Raw genomic sequence first — 6,000 nt, 5'->3', positions numbered from 1 at the left:
GGCCTTGATCCTGCAGGCAAACCTATGATTCAGCAAAGCACTCCATTAACTTATTTTTAATAAATGAACAACTATGAACTTTCTTCGTGAGGGGGCTTCCCTTTTATTGCAGGGTGTGTCTAGGGCTGTAACATTTTAGGATAAGCTTAAAAATAATGATTTAATTTTTTAGCCTTTCCTTACCTTATTTTCATTATTTCTAAGGCCTTATGTATAGGCATTCTTTTGTAAGTTTAAACAGGTAAAAGAAAAAGGTAGATGATTTTTATCCCACCAAAAAACTAGTCCATTTCCGTTTACAGTACTACTTAAATCTTTCATAACTCTTTCTCTCAAATTCCTCTCAAAGCAGTTGGCATCTCTTGCTGCTGAGCAAAGGGAAGGATCAGAGAGGTAGCATTACTTCCCCAAGGTTATTTTGCAGGGAAGAGAGAGGTTTCCAGTGTCCCAGTCTAGTGTTGTCTGCATGAGGCCACACTGTATCCCAGTTTAGTTTAAGCCTGTTTCTTGCTCCTTTTAAACTTAACCAAAACAAGCCTGATTTAATTTTAAATCCAGTGTCCAAATAGTCTTGGTTTAAATAAATTAGTTTAAAAGCACACCTGGCATTAAACAGTTGCATCTTTATAGGGAAGCCCCAACTATAAAGAGAAGGACTGTAAACAGATGTCTAGTATAAGGTGGATTTTGACTTGGATCGAAATGGGAGTAGCATGGTACCCTGATAAGTTGCATTGCTAATCCTTTGACCGTAGGTGGCTAGGAAGATCACAGAGCCTGATAGGCTTGTCCCTAGAAGGAAACCCGATTAAGTTAAATTAGCCACAGTTAACTTACAGGCCCAATGTTGGGTGGGAAGAGCTAGCACATCTTATTTGACATACTTCACAGGTGCTTGAATTAGGACAAAAAGCTTTCACCTGGGAGAAATGCAGTCTCTGTTTGTAGCCTTAGTGGTATATCATATCACCCCTAGTAAAGAAGGCTATTACAGTGTAACAGGGGTTAGAGAGGACACTGTGATCAAACATCATTTAGGGGTTCTGTGATTGATAATGCTGTGTGATGCATTACATTTTCACTCTAAAATGTATGTGCAAGTTCCCTTTGTACAAATAGGCTTTTGGGGTTTGAACATGCAACTGTGACTGTTTCTGACTCTTAGGGTGTGGATTCTATTATTTTGCTTGTAACAGAAATGTTCAGCTTTATTTTGCGGCAAGAATCATTGACCGTGAGATGAGTAAATCCCATCTTTTGAGTACTTTGGTTTTTGGAACCTCAACTTGAGCCATCTTTCCATGGCAGCCTGCTAGGTAAGGGACTGTCTTCTCCCCTAAACCCCAGTGTGATCCCTAAGGCCAGTCAAGAGCCATCTTCCTGCAAGTATCATTTGTACGCCAAGTCTGCTTGACAAAAACACAAGACGGGTCATTCTTAGCAGTTACTCCTCAGAAGTTACTTCTTCACTCCTGAGGCCGCCTGACCCTGAGTCTGGGCATCTTTCAGCTGCTCTGAGACATTCTTATTTAGAGGCATTTAGCAGCCAAGACTAAGCCAAAATGTTTAGTGGGTCTTGCTTTGTTTTTTGTTGTTTTGTTTCATCTATTTTAGCTGCCTTTTTAAGTTATTCTGTTTCCCTGACTGTAAGGTGCCCTGGGCCTTTTTTTGGAAAGGCAGCATATAAATTATATAAACGAACAAATCAATAAATGAACTAGAAGTAAGAATTCTTGTGAGTGATATCTTTTATTGGACTAACTATGTGGTTGGGATAGACATTGGAAAGCTTTCAGATATCAGGCCTAAGGAAGGGTACTGTGATACCTGAAAGCCTGCCTATGTCTATCTTGGGATGCAGTTAGTCCAATAAAAGATATCACACACAAGAATTTTGTTGCCCCTTGCATATTTCCTGGATTGTCATGTCAACAATGTCACCTCAACACTAAATAAACTAGAAAGTTTGGAGCATCTGTTAACTTGGCCCATTTAAGTTGTGCCAAGTCAGGCACACAAATAATCTTTACTCGCTTGAAAATCTTGGTCCCCTGCCTGGATTTTCGTATTATAATTTTGAGTTGGATTTATTTTCTTAGCATTACACTTGGAAAAAAATTACCCCAATGTGCTGGTACATCATAAATATATCTGATGGTATTGCTTATCTTTGTGCATTGGGTTTTCCTGCTGATCCTAGTCTGTTTGTAAAAGCTCATGTAATGTTTTCATAACTGTAATGGATCCTTAATAGATTCATTTTAATGCTTGTCTTCTCTTACTGCTTGCACATACCAGTTATCATCAGTAGCAAACTGCATATAACAGCCCCTTTCTGTTCGTGTAACTGAGAGGTTATTAATGCACTAGACAGGAGGAACATAAAGATTAGTTTTTCTTTTTGTACAGATGTATCAGTGCTTCTTAGTTAAGTAGTAACAGAGTGTTATTGTAATGATTACTTTGTGACTGTCTCTCAGTCAAATGAGGCTCTGTTCCTACTGAAAATGATTACCAAGGATGGTGACTGAACAAACAAGCTAGGGACAGACATTCAAAAAGCCTGAGCCTGAATTGATTCAGTCTTTGCAGGTTAGTCTAACCTGCAGAGAGTGAACTGGTTTGCAAGTGGATAGATATTTGGCACATGCCTGCAGTGACTCAAGCCAGAAGCCCAGGGGCACTAGAGCAGCTCTCCCTTCCCTTTGACAGGGAAGCTGAGCTGAGGAGGGGGGCAACAACTGCTTGTTGACAGCTGGGAGCAATCTGAGCACACAGGGCTGCCTGGCTGCAGAGGGAGCTCTTCCCCTTGCTTCTCTCCCACTGCTGCAGGGTGGGGAGGGGGTCTCTATGGGATGCTGCCCAACCCCAGAGGGGGACTCTTTCCCCCACTCCTCCCTCCCCTCCCCTCCCCTCCCCCCCAGGCAGGGGGAGGCTCTGCTCCATGCTGGGGGGGAACTCTTCCCCCTCCTCCTCCACTCAGAGGGGCAGCAGGAGCAGGTGGGGACGTCAGGGCACTCGTGCCCTGGGCAGGCGCAACTCTGGCCAGCACTGCATGGCACGAGGGAGTGGAGCCTGCCTTATCCCAGCAGCTTCTGCCATGGGTATAAAGCAGGCTTCACTCCTTCCCCCCGCACAGCGCTGGCTGAAGCCTCACCAGCACCGGGCACAAGTGCCTTGATAAACCCGCCTGCTCCTGCTGCCAGGTAGCGGGGGCTGCATGCCATGTGGGGAGTATGTGGGAGTCCCTACAACCCCCACCCTTCTTCACACCCCCATCCTGCTCAGCTGAGGAGGAGGAAGAGGCCCTATTCAGTGCCTCAGAGTCCCCCTCCCCAGCCTGGGAGGAGGAGCAGGGGGAGGAGTCCCCCCAGCATGGAACAGAGCTCCCTCCCCACCCTGTGGGACAACCAACCTAGCATGGCCCCCTTAAAGTGAAGGGGGCAGGGAGAAGGGTTAATCCCCTCCTCCGTCCCTTCCCTGCAGCAGGGGGTCTGGCAGCTCCAGGGGCCACCGCTGCAGCCCTCTCCCCTCTGCTCCCCAGAAGACAGGCTGATCCCAGCTGTGGTGGGGGAAGGAGGAAAGAATTAACCCTCTCCCTGCTGGCCAGTGTCTCTGCTAGGGCCCATCCCTGCTTTGGCTAGAGAGCAGAAGGGAAGGGTCATCCCTGCAGATGGAGCAGAGAGCCCTGCCTAGCCCAGAGAGCATGCTGGTGTGCTGGGGGTTCCTGGTTTAGCTTAAACCAGCAAGGGGTCTGGGACAAACATTGCATAAACCGATTTGAGCCAAATCCGTTAGGTCTTGTATACTACATTCAGCCAGATTTATCTCAAACCAGTTTTGGCCATTTTGAAACTGGTTTATCTGCGTGGAATGTCTGTTTTGTTCCAGGTTGATCATTTAAATTGGTTTATGTGTAATGTCTGTCCCTAGCCACATTGAGCATGTGAAGCAGCTGCATCTCTATCCCTTTGGATTTGTTTTTTTTAGGCCCTGGTCACACATTGCACTTAAGGCACGTCTTAAGTTGTAACCCAGCCACACGTTAAAGCAATTAATGATGTCGTAGAACAAGGAATATGCCACAAAGTTATTCCCCAAAAATGTGTAATAACTTTGGGGCTGGTTCCTATGATGCCATTAATTGAATATGTGACTGGGTGCACCCCCATGATTGGAAGCCGTCAGCTGAGGTAGGCATCCCAGGCACAGGAGCTTGCTATGTGCCAGTGCAGGGGGAGCCCAGGATCATGTAGGTAGTAATAGTCCTAACAGATATTAGTCACACTGCTTAACGCACTCCTCAAAGGCACTCTGATTCTACAATGATGAGGGCAATTTAAGAACATGGCAAGAATGCAGTATGAGTGGCCATTGATAAATAACCTTGAACAAAATGGAATTAAAATAACAAGTGTTATGTCAAAACAAACTACCTCATGAAGCAGAGCCTATTGACTGTGAATTTATAACTTTAGCTGTTGTGTTATAATACATAAAGATTTTGACTTGTTGTGATTTTATACTATGCCTCATCTTGAAAACATTATCTATGCCTTGTTGTTTCCACTCCTTAGTGTTTCTGTGTGTAGAGGAGAATATGCTTTTGGAGAACAACAATGTGACCTTTTAGTCTCATGATGTCTGATGATATTTTTTTAAAGTTCAAGAGAAGATGCCCTTGAAATGATGTTGTTGATGACTGAACAATATAGCCTAAGATAAGGTTAATTACTGAGTTGCTGATGTACCCGAGAAGCATGCATATATAAAATTCCAGTGACTATCCGTATGTGATAGTTAGTAAATTTAGAGAAATAAGATTCTTAAATCCTTTCTTAGTCAAGGGCTACATCTCACGGTTCTGTTTGGTTCCTAGGTTAAAAAAGAAAAAGCAAACCAAACAAAATGCAGAAGCTGCTTCCAAGACTCAGGCTGGGAAAGATGATGCAAGTAAAGTCATCTTGGAGCAAATCAGTTCTTCTGAAGACAACTGCAAACTTGCTGTGGAAAAGGACTGTGTCCTTGACAAAGAGAAGAAAAAGAAAAAATATAATCAACTAAAGGATATCAGACGCACAGAGCTCAAGAGATATTATCATACTGGTAAGTTATATTATTGGCAGTATAGTATTTTGGCACTACATTATTTTCTTAACTTGTTAATCTTTTTCTAATACGTTTTTTCAGGACGCCTTTAAAAGGCTATTAAGTTGAAATCTACTCAAAGCTAAAATAAGTTACAATAGTTAGAAATGTTGCACCTGCTTGTTACTCCTAGCAATTCTCTCTTGATTTTTAAAGATTTTTTTCCCTTGTTCCCATGTGAATTTTCCACACAAGGAGAGGAACTTAATGGCCATAACAGCATGAAATAAACAGATTGGAGGTTGTGCAGGGGAGGGGAAGGAATACATTTTTCCCTTTATTTCTTCTCTGTTGCAGAAAGCCAAATCGGTGTTTTTAATTATAATAAGTTAAATTTCAGACAAGTGTGACTTTTAAAGTTGACAGTCTTGTTTAATATTTTAAGGGTCTTTTGGCACATATTTGGCAAAAATGTCATATTTTTGGTATCCTGTCCTACTTGCTGCCATAAACCAAGTGTATTAGGCAGAATCAACCCACTGTGTAGGTTTGATCTGGCACTGAGGCAGAGATACAAATAAAAACCAAGCCCTATGTGGATTTACACTGGCAAACACTAACTACTATACTGATGTGTAGTCCTGATGAAATGAAGGTAAGCTTGTGCAGAAAGATTGCAGGGTCAGAATCGGCACATAGGCCACCATCTGTAGTTCTGGATTGTACTTTGTAATATATTCAAAGGCATGTAGAGAACGCACAAATTTAAATAAAATGTAAAATACATATACACAATAAATTGTGACCCACCTGTGTGTGTGTGCTTTGAGTAAATGATGACTGATAACCTGCATTCTCATTAAGAGAAGGAATCCCCCAAAAGCTAGCACCATTTGACAAGTATATGCAGAC

General features: G+C 42.9%; 1 protein-coding gene across 2 annotated transcripts in view; it reads left to right on the top strand.

The window, feature by feature from the left end:
- Nucleotides 1-4,827: 4,827 nt before the first annotated feature.
- The window catches only part of NCOA7 (nuclear receptor coactivator 7), a 66,532-nt gene continuing 65,359 nt past the window's right edge, over nt 4,828-6,000 (top strand). Inside the window, exon 1 of one of the 2 annotated variants that reach the window (XM_019520318.1) lies at nt 4,828-5,106. The gene's annotated coding sequence lies outside the window, so the exon portion shown is untranslated. The remainder of the gene's footprint in view (nt 5,107-6,000) is intronic. The other variant, XM_019520317.1, reaches the window with a different exon arrangement.

The sequence above is a fragment of the Gavialis gangeticus genome, unplaced genomic scaffold (genome assembly GCF_001723915.1).
Source record: "Gavialis gangeticus isolate Ggan-Ray unplaced genomic scaffold, GavGan_comp1, whole genome shotgun sequence".
Lineage (NCBI taxonomy): Eukaryota > Metazoa > Chordata > Crocodylia > Gavialidae > Gavialis > Gavialis gangeticus.
Note: the sequence above shows the minus strand (reverse complement) of the source record. Positions and strands in the feature narration are given on the sequence as shown.